Below are 17831 nucleotides of genomic sequence, written 5' to 3' on the forward strand. Positions count from 1 at the left end.
CTATTTGATCGAACAATTGAATCGAAAACGATGCCCTAGGAGTGAATCCCACTGGCTCTGATACCATGTCAAAGAACTGAAAATAAGGGAGAATTGAGCTTGCTAAGCCAACTGAAATCTCATTCTCGTATATTGAATCCAACCGTTGTACATGGAATTTATATAGTACATGGAATAAACTAATAAGCGTGCTTTTGGAACAATATATGGAAGAAACGCATTTGGGTACAATTAACAATAACCATCTTTGTTGGCAAAACCAACATACTTTTCCACACACCACTGTTGCCGCCTTCTGTGGCAAAAAACAGTCTCTATCTCAAACTCGCTACTTCTCGCGATCCAAACCCTCACCCATATTGCCACTCGCAGCCAAGCTCTTTTCCGTGCTGGCCAAAACCTTCACCAATGCCACCTACTGCGGCTGAACATCCCACACTGCCTCCCGTCGCTACTCGCAACCCAAACCTTGCCTATGCAGCCACCCATAGTCAAACTCTCGTCCGTGCCGCCACTTGCGGCTAAACTCTCTCATGTGCTACCAGCCATAGCCAAAACAACCTCCCACTGCCACCCGCAGCCTAAACTCATACCTGCTACACCCTCTAACCACCACCACGAGCATCTTGTCACGCCGTCTAACCTGTGACCCATGATCGGAGAGTTTTGAAGTCCCAAGCATTGTTGCCCACAATACCATTATCATTGGGACAGTACATCGTATACCTATGATTGGCACATACCCTTATTAGGACCACAATATGTGGTAGTACCCCATGTTGGGATCAGAAAAGAGTTTAGAGGAGGGGTATATAAATTCTTCTAAAATTGAATGTTTTTAAATTTGTTTTCAAGCATTTTTAGGCGGTTGAAACTTTTCTCGAACAGTTATAAATATGAATAACTTAAAAATGCAGAAGATGGTTCATAATTTCTAATGATAGCTACAATCGGTTGGTTAGCTGGTTAAAAAACACGGTTCAAAATGCAAGAAATCGCAGAAGGTAAAAACACAAGGTTTTATGGATATTCGGAGATAAAATTCCTACGTCACCCTTTCTTCTTTTTCAGGAAGGGTTCCACTAAAAGACTTTGCATTTACAAACTTTTGAAACAGCCTACTCCAACCAGGACTTATCACACTGCCCATGTTGAAACTCTTAGTGGTCACTTTATACATTTCGATATTTAAGGACCCTAGGTTCACCAGAGCACACTGTAAATCAAACAACCCAAAGGTCACTGATATAAATAAACAATAGGCTTGAGTAGCACGAGGTTGATCTTCGAATGATCAGATAAATTTCTGATGAGTACGTGCTTGAATGTGTGTTGAAAGATAAAACTTTAAGTGCGCTCAAGGTCTTCAGGTATGCAAGCTTAGTGATACAGTAATATAGCAGTTTAAAAGCTTGTATGTCGGAGAGTGCAAAAGTCAACGAGCTCTTTCGTGCATTCTTCAGCTCTTCATTTATATAGGCTAACAGACCAATGGTCGATAGAGGACATGTAACGTAAACTTGTAACGTTAAAATGATATGTCACTATCAGCTGCCGTGCAAACATTTAATGTTATATTTGTTTGTGAAACTTTGACTCTCGTTCTTCTGAAAAGTTGCTGCTAGATGTCCTATTTATGGTAACTGTTAGCTCCATCAGAACTAGTTGAGTATTTGAACAATCTTTCCCTTTTTGGGATAGTGACAGAAATATATGGAAGATAAAAATCTTTATCGAGACTGGAACAAGACACGGTTGACTTGTAGCTGTGCAAACCATTGAATATCATGAGCCGGTCAGAGAATGTTCTTCATCAAGTGTTCAATAAATAGCTCCTTAAATGAAGCAGTTGAAGTCTTTAAACAGCCGGTTGGAAAACATCTAACAGTTGAAACTCTTCAAGCTGCTGAGATGCTACAGGAGGTTGAGATCCAAGCGGTTGAAGCGTTTCTATTGTACAAGAGAGATTTTGACTATTTCTTGAAATTGTTAAGTGCTGTTTTTATTTTTCGATCACCAAAACTTAAAGGTAATAACAATATCTTAACACTCCACCTACCTACCCGACAACATTACTACCAACTCGAATTCTACTAACTTTTGTTAATTTATAAAGATCGCAATCAGTATAGTCCTTCTGAAACTATACTAATAATTTCTACTGAAACTATGTTGATAAAGTCCTCCTGAAACTCTACTATTAGAGTCCTCATCCAACTATATTATTATACTCAAATGAAGCTCTACAATTTGAATCCCGCATAAAGTTCTACTCTTTACCACTCCCAACTTGCTGACGCTAATCGAGAATGGGTGTGTTTGATTGGTTATGACCCAATCATTATTATTCCCACTAAATCAGACTCGGTATATTTTTAATAGGTCGTGAAATTTTTAGAGATGTTTATGTCTGAATTGATTTTATATTGATTCATATATTTAATCTATGTGCTCGAGTGAAAATGCTACTGATTGAGCATAGTAATTCACATGTCATTATGGGCAGTTCAAAACACCCTATCACTTAATGCTGATTTCTGGGGCAAATATTTTTCACGTGCTCCGTATTGACTGCGGGGTCTTGTGTACTAGATTCTACTTGCACAACATGAATATTATTGTTCCTATCACTTTCTAGATACTGCAAACCATGTTTGGTGTTGGACCAACATATGGAAGCAACAATTGTCACATCTTTGCGGCTGAATAGCATATTCCATCGCCCTTGTCGCCTTACTACTTTGAGACAGAGGAGCTCAGTCCCTCGTCAGAAAATTTTGAAGTCCCAAGCACCGTCGCCCATGAAACCGCTATAATTAGAATAGTGCATCACCCTACGACTTGCATAACTCCTTACTTGAACCACAATATATTGTACCACTCTTACCTACGACCAGCATTACCACCAACTCCAATTCTACTAACTTTGGTCAATTAATAAAGATCACAATCAGTAGAGTCCTTCTGAAACTCTACTGATAACTTCTACTCTTGACAAATTCCAGCCTGTTGACATTACTCGAGATTGAGGGTGTTTGATGGTTTATGACTCAATCATTATTCATCCAAATAAATCAGACTCAGTATATTTTTAATAGGTCGTGTAATGTTTAGAGTTGTTTATGTCTGAATTGATTTTATATGTTTGGTATATTTAATTTAAGTGCTCTAGTAAAAGCGCTTCTCACTTGAGAATAACTATAGACATGTTATTGACTTACATGCTGTTTTTTGGGGATAAAGATTTATCACATGATCTGTATCGACTATAGGGTCTTGCGTTTCAGATTCTACCTGCGCAACCTAAAGATTATTGTTCATGCCTCCCTTTTCTTTTTAGTAAACCATCTTTGGTGTTGGACAAAAATGTGGTAGCAACATTTGGATTACTTTGATTGAGAAGCGCCAACATTTCCCATGGTGTACAATTTATTCATATCAATAATATTGGAGGGCAGAGAAGGTTGAGATTTTGTTGGAAAAATTTAATGTTCGCAATCTTGATTTTGATGTTAACAAAACTTGTTATTTTGTTTCTAATGAATTTATCCTAAGTGCGCAGAAAGCTACCGAGCCTAAACTGAAGCTATGGAGATGCAAACTGAAAACGTCAACTGATTGCCCAAACTGAACCAGTTCAGCTGATATATCAAAGATCAGTTCAACTGATTGTCCAGCTGATAGGTAGTTCAACTGAAGCAGTGAAATCAGTTCAGCTGACGAGCCAACTGATTTCATCAAACCAGTTCAAGACCAGTTCAGAACACCGGTTAAGAGCCGACCAATTTGCAGAATACGACAAGCTTATCTAAGTAGAATCTAGTTGCGCACAACGGTATAAAAACAATTGTCTGATCAAAGGACAATAATGAACGTTGCAGCAGAGTTTAAAGTCAAAACGTTCTAGAATGGTTGTAAGAAAGGACAAGACACGAATATCGAGTAAAAGATTCAGATTGCAACAAACACATTTGATGAGTCTTGATGTACGGTCACAAAGCCTCTATAAATACAAGATCAAGACCATCAACAAACGCGTGTATGAAATTCATGAGAAAAGAAGAAGGGCACGATCAACGTATATCAGCTTACAAGAAGCATTCCGCCCAGATTTGAGGGAACACTTCAACTTGTTATCATCTTAGATTAGAAGCACAATTTTCTCAGTATGTGAGAACATTTTCGTGTTGTATTCATTGATCAGTTCTCACACACTTACACAACATCGCTCACATATATACAGAGAGTTAAGCTTATTGAAAAGCTGAGTGAGTCTTGCACAAATACATTAAACTTGTGTATATAGTCTTTAACACATAGACATTAAACAAGTGTTGGCTGGAAGGTGTTGCCTTCAATCTAGACTAGGAGTTCAGTTAGGAAGTAGTGTAAGTCCTAAGTTGAGTGGGTTTGTACAAGGTGTTGTATAAATCAAAGTCTTCTAGTGAATCTTACCTGAGATAGTAGAAGAGGTGACGTAGGAGCAGTTGAAGTTTTCAAACATCCATAAACATATTTTGTGTACCTAATTGTTTAACTATTATTTTCAAACTGATTTGATCAGTTCGAGCTGTTATCAATTCAGTTCTCACCATAACTGTAATGATACATGCAAGAATTGATCCCTCTGTTTTCAGGTTTTCATTTTACACAAGCTAAAATTTTTAAACTAATCAGCTTTCTTGACTAAAGATTATTTCGAGTATTTTTCGCTTGGTTTAAAACCAAACTCGATCTAATTCATCGGTGTTTACATTCTTAGAACACGGGCTATTGGAACTCATTGAGAATATTGTGTTTGAAGCACTCTCGCAGGTGTTAGAACCGATCTATCAATTGGCATCAGAGCTAGTTGTTCTAATAAGAACATTTGAAAACTGATATTTTAAATTTTTTTCAAAATGTTATTTAAAATGGTTTTCAAAATCCCCTTAAAAATTTTATATGAGTTTACAGTGGGAAGAGAGAATATTATTGGATCTGCAACTAACATTGTAGTCACTTCTCTCGATTACGTAATTTTGTTGTTTTAGTAGCTTGCATGATTTCGAGTCCAAACTGACAGCAGAATAACTAAACTGATCAGTGGACAAGATTTCATTTGTCAGCCTACCAGTTCAGCTGATCAACAGATGAAACCCAACTACGCCGAAATGTTGGATGATTGTTTTTTCTGTGTTTTTTAATAAAAGAAATTTAAAAGGCTATATTTATTTAAGTGTTTTTTTTTTAAGTTACAACTTTTGTATTCCTGACTAACTCATTATACTGAAGGGGCAAATGTCCTATTTTAAATATTACTTTAAAATATTATAAATTTTAAATAGAAAAATAAAAAAGTTGATAAAATGGCAAGTTTGATAAGTTGACAAACAAAAAAAACGTGCAAGTTTTTGGATGAAAACAAAACTTTGATAAGTTGAATGTCTAAAACAAAAAATATGTCAACTTACAGGTCTAAAACAAATTTTCCTTAAAAATATATATGTGTAAATTCATTTATTATGTGATTGTTTTAGATCAATTAGTTTTATATATATATATATATATATATATTATTTATTTGAATGGAGCAGACTTATAATGAACAAATAATCATCAACTAAAACAACATATATATATATAACGGAATTAAAGACCGAAACGAAAATGAAATTTAATTAGTAAATTCGGTCTTCATACATTTTTTTAAAAAAAATAGTTTTTTACGAAAAATTATTTATATATGATCTCTAATTTGCGAATGAACATTGTAGTCGGAATTTAGATAATTATTCGGTCTCGACAATTATTAGTTTTTAATATATTTTTTTGAACGCTATAAGTTACTGAACCATTCAAAAGATTTTGAATGCGCAAATGTTACGACTAAACTAGTGGTACATTATATTCAATGTACGCAAATGTTTAACAAAATGACTAGATAGGAACAATAAAGCAGGCATAAATATTAAAGTGTTAGTAAATGAGACACGATATTTATGGATGTTTGGATATTAACAACTCATATGTCACTCTTTCTTACACTTAAGAATGGATCCACTAAAAGACTTTGATTTATACATCCCTTGTACAAACTCACTTCAGTTAGCATTTATCAGTGCCTAAATCGAAACTTTTAGTGACAATTCAAACAAAGTTGTAAATAAGTCTGACTGTCATTGGAACCTTTTGGTTCAGACAGATGCGACGCAACTCTGATAGCTTTGAATAGCTAGAGTCGGTGAAATGACACAATTTGAACCTTGATGATTTGATATGAAATGTAAGTATGTGCTAGCTAGTGAACAACTTGATATTTGAAAGAAATAGAATGCACGAAATTTTGTATACTGCAGATTGTAAAGACTTCATTCTTCTTGTTTCTTCAATCTTGAATCTACATATTTATAATCGAAATTCTCCAACGGTCGGAAAAATTTCAAATGCACTAACATTCGACAAGATGACATTATCAACTTCTCTTCACAGTACATTACATTTAATGTCCATTTTTTTTCCTTTTTATGGCTTTGGGTACTTCGACTTCTGAAAAGTCGATTGACTCTTGATATATAAGAAAACATTTCTGTCAATCGAAAATTGGTAGGATATTGTGTACGATGTGTCATTGTACTTTAGCTCATGAAATGTCCGTCTAGAATTAATCTGCGGCTTGATCTACTAATGCGATTTGGTTGGATTGCAGATTGAAGTGGAACAACTTGATATAATCATTTCAACGAGAATGCAATCCGGCTTGACTTGGCATCGAGTTAGAAACCTGTAAATATATATAAATATCAGTTAGACCCTAAAAAAACTCGAAACTATTTGTTATCATCAAAACCAATGATATTTTAAATCTAACACAAACGCAAGGTAAAACACAAGTTTATTTTTGTAAAGATTATTTTCTATTTTTTTTGTCAAAATTCTGGCTGATTTTTGCCTGAGTTGTATGATACATATATTTAAAAATTTTATGTTGATAATTTTTATATCAATATACGCAATAATTAAATTTAGTATTTGGTGTTTATTTACATAAAATGAATAGAGTTCACGTAATATCATGTTGTCAATTACTAGAGAAAATATTATATATTTTGTTAAAAAAAAAAACATAATATAAACTAACATAAAAATCTTACTTTTGATCTTAAATTTTTTAAACTTTATATTTTTGTAGTGTGATTAGATAAATACTAATTTGCCCTAAATAATATTATTTATTTTATTTATAATTACTATGAATTAGCCTATAATTATATTTTATGTAACATTTATTTTAGTCGGTGTATTTAATATATATAATAAGTTATTAAGTTTGTATAATACACGTGAGCCTCGACCATTTATTAATAAAAATAAGTCTCCTTCTATACGTTTTGTTTTCTTTATTTTTCATGAATTATATAAATATTTATACTATATATATATAATATAATTAATGTAGAATTTAAAAAAAATTGACAAAAAAAAAAAAGAAAGACGAATGAATCAAAATTAAAGTGGGTCTTCTTTCTTTCTTACATTTTATTTTATTTTTATTTTTTTAGGAACCTGAAATTTAATTTTCCATATATGAAAATAAGATAAATTGTTTGGTACAATAACTGTTAGTACTGAGTAGAACAATCGAAACGTGATGATTGAGCTGTCGTCCGATTTAAAATATTTGAGTTACATCATTAATATTAACTATAAATTTTGATAAAATGACAAAGATCAATTCTGCATAAATATTTCTCAGTGCCTCTGTTAGATCAATAATTGGTTATTATATGTATCAAATTTTAATTGATTTTCTAATTGTATTTAATTATAAATTTATCACACCGATAAAAAACTATATATGTGACAATATTGAAATACAAAGAAAAAAAATAGAGTAAATTAGTATAACATTCCAACACAGAAATAAAATATTGAAATACAGAAGAAAAAACAATATAAATTAGTATTTAAATCGTGAATTGTCCAACAATATGACTAAAAATAAAAAAAAATATGCAAATTACGTGACAAAAAAATACAATTTCCAACCCCCCGTTTTTTCATAAAACCTGATAATATATATTTCAGCGGTGTTTTCTTTTTAGAAAAAGAAAAAAGAAAAGGAAACATTCTTACAAACAGATGTTCAAGAGCATGTATACTCGAAGAGATTCAAGTATCAAACAAACACAGCAAAATTCAATTTATTATCAACCCTAAAGTTATGATCTTCTTTTTTCATAAAATACATGTTTTTGGCAAAAAAGTGACTTCGAATATACACAAAAAATTCGCCATCATACAGGTATATCTTTTGCTCCAAATCTTCACAAAAGAACTAAAAATACCATGTAGAGATTTTTGCCTTCTTTCATCTCCAATGGTTATTCATCCATTACCTTGACATGATTCTCCCAGATTTCTCCTTTTCGTAGCCCTTTCTTCTTCAAAAATCTTTTCAAAGAGAACGGATAAATTTCCAGCAAGCAACTTAAGAACGAAAGACGGTAGAGAGAGAGGGACTACTACCTTTTTGGTCATGCATTGCAATATGTCTGTGATTTCAGAAAACTCCGGTCTCAGAGATGGTTCTTGCTGCCAACACTTCTCGAGCAATTCGACCAACAACAGGTGCGTGTTTCTTGGTATTGCTGGCCTCAGACCCTAAAGAAACTGGCATTTAGCTTCAATATTTCTTAGAAAAGAAAGCTATTTCCTTGCATGAAAATATTACCTGCTGGGCGACACAGACTTCTGCCTGTAATGGAGTCATGTTTGCATGGGGAAGCTGGCATTTCGAAACCAAATTGTCACACCCCGAGACCGGGGTTAGTTGACACCGACGTTGTTTTACAACCACACAATTGAAAACAACAAGCCTCGTAGTACAGTATAAACCAAAAACCAGTTTATTACTCGTAATCAATCAGAAGATTGTCTTTACAACGTAGATTCTTAAAATGAAAAAAATAATATGCGGAATCTTTTACAACTTACTAAGCCAAAACTAAAATAAACTTCTTGAATCATCTTATTATCAGCCCCAAAACTGGTCTTGCTCATCCTCCTCGATTTTCTTTTCTGATTTATCTGGGGAGAGTAGAGTAAGGGGTGAGTGATATGGTCGTCACTCAGCAAGTGAGGACCGTTCGAGCACAATATAACAACATGCATAATTTCGAAAATCACATGACTTGCACTTACATAACATCATTCATATCACATGGATAACATTTACCAGCACTGAGATTCATCCACTTTCTATGGTTTACTGATATCAGTCCCTAATTTTTACTCCTCTAAGGGGGCGAGGCCGTATAGCGGTTATGTCCCCCACCGCGTAAGGGTACGTCATGGTTGGGATTCCCACCCATATACAGTCGAATCCTCACAGTGCCCAAAACCGTATGACAACCAACACAAGAACGGAGTAGAAGAAGAACGTACTCGACCGTATTTTCAAAAAAACGAAATAAATATGCATAAACGAAAGTTTAATCTTTAAAACAAGCCCACTTACCTTAGACTGGAAGAAAACGTGAAGAACTCTGAAACTATAGAAGAATCATGCAACCAACCCCTCGAAAACGCAGCAGCACATCTACCGAAAAATCAGCCGTCTTGAAAAATTCATTGCGCCTTATTTTACCGTTGGATCGGACTCAAAATTTTACAGTACGTTCACAAGTACGTTAAATATATCATGAACGGTGAAGATCGGGTTTGGAAGTCGTTTAGGCCTGTTCATACAGAAAAAACGTAGGTATGCTGAATTCCCGCCTAAAATCTGAGCAGTTTTCTTTCAAAGTCTATAAACAAAAAACTAATCGTTGGATTTTGCTGAAATTTGGATATGTTATGTGAAACATACCGAAGCATATTCTGAACGGCGGAGATCGGATTCCAGGCACCCGAGTGAGAGAAACGAATTTCTGAACTTGAACAGAATTTTGATGACTCGTGCAGAATTTTAGGAGCAAAATTTCGAAAATTTGGGGAGGAACTCGAAAAATTCATGTAAATTCTGAATGAGAGGGTCCTCTTATTTATAAGGGTGATGTAAAAATCCTACCATAATTCGATTGATATTTCTTCCATAATTTCGAGATAATTATTCCATAATTATCGAGATACTCATTCCTTAAATATTAGGATGCTACCTTGTTGAGAAAATCTACCTTGTGTGTAATATTTTCTTCCAAATTTAGTAGATGTCCAGCCTTAATTTATCGTGTATCTTGCACCGGATTTCGATTTCCATGTATTATTTATATTTTCGAATTTATTATAACTCGAAAATAAATTCTTATACATGTCTATATTTAATTAATTACGTGTCCAAAAATTTGGGTTCTCACACAAATTAACCTGACTTGAGCATAATTGCAACTCACAGAAGTTCAGTGATGAAACACTGCGGATGACGATTGCCCCCACTCAATTTGAATTTTTGGATATACATAATCTTTTGCAAAATAGAATTTCTCTCCCCAAACACATTGAATTGCCACAAATCTTGGGTCCATCTATTGATATATGTATTGCTATAAAAAAAAAAAAAGTACCTTTCCAGTCAGGAGCTCCCAGAGCACAACACCGAAGCTGAATCAGACGCTTTCCTCTCTAAATGAAAATCTATGTTCCAATTTCATATATTTCTCTCAAAACAGCAAGTTCTGCACTTGTAAATACAAGGGCAGCACTAAGAAAAATTTATGGGCCGACCCCTAGTTCAAGGGACTGACAATATCACACCAATAATATTTCGTTTTCATTATAACGGGATAAACAGACCTTTAAACATTAGTATGCCACAAGCTAATTGTAATTAAAACACAAATCCAAAGGGATACAATATTTTGAATCAAATTGACAGATCAAAGAATTTTCTTGGAGGTCTTGTACATGCACCTATAAACTGTACTACATTTTTGTGCCGCACTCTCCTGAATAGCCGAAAGACAAAGGTTTAGGCAGAAGAAATTGAAGTAATCTCTTGTTTGAAGAAAGCTAAAGTTACATCGTGTTCAGTAACATGCAGGCAACATCTTGGGGATAGAAAATATTAAGTACACATAAAACAATTAAAATACAAAAAACAACAATCAGAGTGATTTAAATGACATTGGCAAGACATCATAATGGCCGGTTACAGCCATGTCATCCAATCTTTAGCATTTCTTCAAGACACTAAAGTAAGCGTAAAAAATTTGAATGCCTGGATGAAATTTGGAGGCAAATGACTGAACGTGATGAAGGAATTACACCAAAGCTTGATAAAACGTAAACCTCAATATGTAAACTTCTTGGGTGAACTCTCTTTGTATGTCTTCGTTAAGGCATTCGGTCCTAAGCACCTTGATTGCCACATCTTGACTGTGAAACACACCCTTGAACCTGTGTTCATTTGGGGGCAAAAAGAGAGACATATCTTGAGCCAACAGAATCACTAAAGAAAAAACAAGCAAGAGAAATGAAACTCACATGTCGCCGTTCGATCCTGAAGCAATCTTATGTCTAAACGTGAGCAAGCTGAATCAATCTCCCAGACATCATTCAAAGGTGATCCCACATGGTACTGCATAGGAGCCTTGATCTCTTGTTTGAAATTCGACTGTTTCTGCGTTGAGATATGAGAAAAAGCTTGAAGTAAAACATATGATGCTTTCTATGCAAATTTGAATAGCTTGACACCTCAATGCTTGAAATTTCTTTAACCAGTGTATTCCTTAGTTCTTCAATGCCCTAAAAAGTTGCAAAAAACAAGAAAGTTAAAAGTTGTAACACATTCTTCTTTTTTAAAATCATAAATTGCAACAAATTCCAGGAGCAAGAATCTACGTAGGATAATCTCACTGTATCAGAATTTAATATTAGTGGATAAAAGAGTTTAGAAGAATGCAACAAAAAAGGACTGAGTCGAACTAATAGGTAGATTTTCGAGACAAGAGAAATAATGGGAAAAAAACACCTCGAATTCTATAAAAACAAGTTTAAAAATCTTATTGTAAGGTCGTTCTTCCTGAACGTCCCTAGTTCAAGGACGAGGACAAGTACTCGTGTCCTCGTCCTCATCCTCAACAACTGCTTCTTCAGTGTTTCCTTCAGTGAATAGAATGACACAAACCAAGATCCATAAAATAATTCATGAACACTGAGAATTTAATGGAAGCATATGCATGCAAGTTCATGGATGTTGAAGTTTATTTCGCGAAACATGCTAATATTCCCAGTAATTAAAATGTTGAATTGCCTCTTATGAGTGGTGTACAAATAGCAAACAACACAGATAAAAGATAAATACCTCGTGCTCCCAGCCATCAACAACAAAGACATCTAATGAGTAACCATCTATTGTGCAAAAAGCATGTGCTTCTTGAATGTTCAACCCAATCTCAGACATCAGGCAAGTCAGCTGTAAATATGGTTCAGATACACAGTTATCAAAATAAATAATATATGGCTGTAGATTTTGGAGAGTGGTCACAAGAAACAGTGACACGGGTGGATCATCTTTCAACATAATCAAAGTTCTAGAATTAGTGAATGGAAACAGTACAAAATACCCAATGAAGGAATAAAATTAGAATTATCATGTAACCCCCCCATCGAAAATACAATCTCCAGTCACAGGAAAGCAATGACAATCATAATCTCATTTATGAATAAATAAAAGGCTCATGAAAGTTTATGTACTCATTAAATGGTGTATAGGATAAGAGAATTACTGGTATCCACAGGCATTTAACTAGTTCAGAATGAAGAGACATTACCCCATTAAGGAGCTTAGTTTTGTCTTTCGTTGATATTGTTATTTCAAGCTGTTGCCTGAAAAAATCACATCCCAGCCCATACACATTGAAAAAACCATAGTAAAATTGACGGTTCAAGAGAAAAATTACACATTCTAAAAACTCAATATAGATCAAAATCTTTCAGAATATTACCGAGTTAACTGCAATTTCCTACTCATAGAGCCATGCCTGTCAGGAGCATCAGATTCATCGGTTTCATATGAAAGATCAGTATTTGCAAACATCCCAAATGCCGGTGGAGGATGAAGACTGCAAATCGAAACAAAGGACTTCAATATCAGATGCACTTTTTACCTCGTTTTGTCCAGGGAAAAAAAAGCACTTTTTGGATGCATGTTTACATAATTAATTTCCTACTTTCCAAATAGACTATCCCCTTCGTTAGTGAATCTTGAATGGACAGAGGAGTCCTCACCAGGATTCCCATCAGACATAGGATGAACCTGCATTGCATGAACTATGGATATTTATTTGACTAACTCAAATAGGAGGCCTACAGGAAACGCGAATAGAAAAATTAACTTCCAAATTTAAACTAAATACAAAACTTTAGATTTAAATAAAAAATTTTCACTTTAGGACTTTGTATTGCTCTCAAATTTATGCACGATGTAAATGTCAGTCCACTAGCTCATACTTTAAAGCATTGATCCCATCAGTCAATTTGCTTCTTTACCAGCACAAAAAATTTGGAAAAAATGTTGTTCATGAAGCTATATATCAAGCATTAAGACATGAAACGGAGAAAAGTTTAGATCATATCAACCACATAGTACCTTACTCTGCATGAATCCATAAGAAAACGAAGAATGTAGGCCTAATAGCAATAAGCATCGCTATAATCCAAAACTATATCTCTAGTCATAAAGAATTAAGAACAATTAAAGTATTATGCACCTGCACGAGGCGGACTTCAACTGCAGGTCTAGTGAGAGGATCATGTGCCATGTGCAACAATTTCTTGTGCATCAGAACATCCTTTGCCCTTTCAGTGTTCAAATCCAACGCATAACTACAATATTAAAGCAGGGCAATTGGTCGTAATGAAACCATTTCAAGCTCCATAAGAATTGCTTCTAAATCTAGTCTATCGGTACCCACTAAATCCAGCCATATCTCAACATTCTCGCAACATTTGAATCACTGATGCACAGTTTCCAGAGTTCAATAAGGCACATCTCTATGTTTCTTCGTCAACTATGACTTTGCCTACTGTTAAACACAAAAATACTCCCACAAACATCACTAATCCAAGCAAAAAAAATTTGATCGCCTCAAGCATGCAAGTACTAAGCAACATGCCAACACAAAGTACAAGTACATAAATTTTCATTGCAAGAAACAAAAGGGCTCCAATAAATCAACTTAAACCATAAAGGAGTTCCAATTTTACTAAATAAGTACTACTAAAATGCACTACAACCATGGAATTTCAATTTTATATGTTTTTGATTCGTCACTAAACTCAAATTCTCAGCCCAAGTACCAAACAAATCATTTCGCTTCTCCATCTCCACTTTCCCAAAGCTGATCAAATAAGCCAAAAATAACCCCAAAACACATATGGCCTGGCCTACTTTCAACGATCAAATATCCCAAAAAAAGAGGAGCAAAGATTGAAACTTTACCGAAGAGGAAGCATACAAAAATGAACCCACAACTCATCTTCAAACCCCGGCTGCGCAGCCTCTTCCACGTCCAATTCCTTCAATCTATGCTGCACTTCTTGAAATACTTCAACTTTCAGGCTTCTTTCCCGGCACTTACCCGGCGAACACTCCGATGCCCTGCTGCTACAGCTCTCACTGTCACCCATCAAACCTTCACTTCCACAAGAAAAAACAAAAACCCAAAAAGATACAAAACATAAAACTCAAAGAATATGCACTTTGATTCAGATTCCAAATAAAAAGGAAAGTGGATAGGGGCGTGGGGAGTGATGTAAGAAATGTATCAATCGTGATATATATATTATGTATGCATATTCTTTACAGCAGTTTGCATGAACTGAAAGTGAAACGGGCTGATCAAAATTTCAATAATTAATATTGATTATAAAAAAGGGAAAATCCACAGTTTTATGTTTGCTGCCATGGATTCTAATAGCTTGGGTGAGTTGAAGTACTCTCAATTTTTATTTTGTTTTTTACAAGATGTTTTTGCTGCCATGGATCAAAAGAAATGCTCTCGATTTATTTATTTTTGTGTATAAAATGTTCACACGAAAATCTTATACAAACTTAGCATAGATTCTCTGCTTAGCTTTGCTTCTAAATTCTTGGAGTTTAATTATTGAACGTTTTAGTTTAATGAAGCTCTATCATTTTAGCATTTTTTTGAATAATATATTTTAAAAAATCGTTTGTTTTAAAGAATTTGTCGAATTAGAATAAATGTCCACGTTAGAGCCCAACCAATTAGTTCACTTGTAGAGCTAATTCTTTTATTTTATATTTGATATTCGATAGATACGATTTATAAAAAAGTTATACAACCTATGATAATGATACAACTCGATATTTTACAACGCATAACAGATCAAAGAGCAACGTTTTGATCATTCTCCCTTATAAGCAAATGTTTACTATCTCATTCTCTTCCCAATTTAATTACCACACAAGCTTACAACTTGTGGGAAACAAACATGTAAAATAATTACTTTTGATATCAATTATAAGATCGATTATTTGTTATTTACCAGAAAGTATAGCTAGTGATAATACTACAAAACAAATATTTTAAAACATACAGGAATTCAAACATCACAATTCGATCACTCGTCCAATGAAAAAGAAAAAAAATTGCTCCGTAATAGGGTATTTGGAATATAAATAAAGGAAATTTTGTTTTTAACCCCATACAAACTAGCCGTCTTTGTGATGCAAGTTAAATAGACTTGGTTGGATGCATGTAAAAAATTCTTGAAAATCCTTCAAATATTGTTCAAGTTAATATATCATAATGAGTTAAAAAAATCAATAAATAAATTATAAAATATGCTCAAATATTTAGCCAAAACTTTTGAAATTTTCTCGTACTTTTCTTTGAAATCCGAAGGGAATCATTGTCAAAATAATGTTGGAAGTATGGTGACGTGAAGCGCAATGAAAAATATCACTTGAAGTATGCTTTAGTTGAATAAATAAGATTGTAACATGGGAAAGTCTTACTATATAAATTTAGTGGATCTTCGTTTTAGATTTTAGTCGAATAATTTGTTAAAATTTGATTTTAATACACTCACTATTTGACCAAAAGTAAAAAAAACAAACAAACAAACAAATTTAATTTATTATGTCAAAAACAAACTTTGACTATTTAAAGTTAGTATTATTAAGATGGGTAACATCTTAAGAAGTTCTTGAGCTTCAAGTTACTGACGTTGCGTTGCTTGATTTGGTTAGCTAGTTCGACAATAAAAGAGTGACATTAGATCTTAAATAGTGATACCGTCTCTATTGCGGAAAATGCTAAAGGTAAAACAAAAGATAAGACTGATATGAGTGACGTCATGAGAAGTTTCTCACGTGTCAAGCTGCTGACATTTTGTTTCAACCAATCCATTAAAATATATACAAAATTATAATTATTTGAATAATTGAAAACTTAAACTTAAACCGAAAAACTTGAAACATAAAAATAATAATAAATTTTTCTTGAAATTTTCAAAGGTCACGAGCGAGGACGCCCTAGATCCACGCCCCTGCGCGCTTGGCTCTCTCGAGCCACCTAAGGTGCACATGTGCGCTTTGATATCTACACGTTTTTTCTTTGAGATAATCCTTTAGCTTTATCTCCGGATCTAATTTCTATAACAGGGTAAAGAATATGAAACATGATAACGTGCGATCCGGAGATCATGACCAATATATAGATAATTTATATCGTTATTTTTGATATTCTGTTTTAACACATCATAAAAATATAAATTTTATTTTGACTTCTATATATTAAAAAGATCAACAACCTATCAGATACATTAAAGCTCGTTAACCAAAACCTTAAATTATTACTTTAAGTTTTGAAATTCATCTTAACAGACAACTCATATCACATATAATTCACATATAAGCTCATCTAATTGAAATTAACAGTAATATTTAAAGTTATTTTTCTCATGAAATGGAATGAAAAAATATATGCACTCGTTTGTTGCAAAAAGGCAGACACAAAAGATATGTACACTGCAGTTTTTTAATGTATGATGCGTTTTTTTCTCATCCTTAAAATTCTATTTTGAAATTTCATGGAATGTCAAATACAGGTTTTGCTGGTGTTTGGGACTTTGTTTTTTAGTTGTTTTGCAAGATTTGTGTGGAACTCTTGATCAATTTTGTTTTTTATTTTTTGGAGTTATTTTGCATTATGAATGTGTTCATGTCATTGTCGAAATTCAGTCTTATAAAAACCATTTCTCTTTTTTTAGGCTTTCACTATTTTTTTCATCATGTGTTGATCTAGTACATTAGCAATATCTAACATCACGTTAGTTCTTTAACGAAAAAAAAACTAAAAGAATAAAAGAAATCAAATTATTGGGCTAAGACTGACATTTGACAAATCAATCAACTATAAACTAATATATATATGATCAATTCTATAACTTTACCTACCACTTAATTACCCGTCACTTTATTATGTTCCTACATTTTGGGACTTAATTCTCAGTTGTATCTAAGTATGTAACGTCTCGGATTTGACGATTATCCTCACTGTACCAAGATGATTCTTTCCTGTAAAACCCGAAAATTTCGAACATTGTAATTAAATATTCGCATTCCTCAAGGAAATTTTAAGAGCATAAATTTTTGGATTCTTGTATTAGGATAGACATCCATGCATGTGCATGATGATTGGAGAATATATTGGAAATCTTTAAGGTTGAGTTTTAATAGTATATACACTTGTGAATGTATATTTTCGAAATTTGGGTAGGAAATATTGCATAAATATTGCAAGATTGGAAAATATCATACAAGGTCTAGAGAAATTAGTGCATGAATATTACTAAATTCGAATGGTAGATACTCAAGAATA

The 17831-nt window shown here is 33.6% G+C and overlaps 1 long non-coding RNA gene and 1 pseudogene across 1 annotated transcript; both read right to left on the reverse strand.

The window, feature by feature from the left end:
- Window positions 1-8122: 8122 nt before the first annotated feature.
- Window positions 8123-10871, reverse strand: LOC142521182 (uncharacterized). The gene is made up of 4 exons (XR_012814091.1): window positions 10545-10871; window positions 8714-8767; window positions 8509-8643; window positions 8123-8433 (listed from the first exon to the last, which is right to left on the reverse strand). It is a non-coding gene; the product is annotated as an uncharacterized LOC142521182 (long non-coding RNA).
- Window positions 10872-10873: 2 nt separating this feature from the next.
- LOC142521321 (serine/threonine-protein kinase STY46-like) lies at window positions 10874-14946 on the reverse strand (annotated as a pseudogene).
- Window positions 14947-17831: the final 2885 nt, after the last annotated feature.

The sequence above is a fragment of the Primulina tabacum genome, chromosome 12 (genome assembly GCF_025594145.1).
Source record: "Primulina tabacum isolate GXHZ01 chromosome 12, ASM2559414v2, whole genome shotgun sequence".
In the NCBI taxonomy this organism is placed as follows: Eukaryota; Viridiplantae; Streptophyta; class Magnoliopsida; order Lamiales; family Gesneriaceae; genus Primulina; species Primulina tabacum.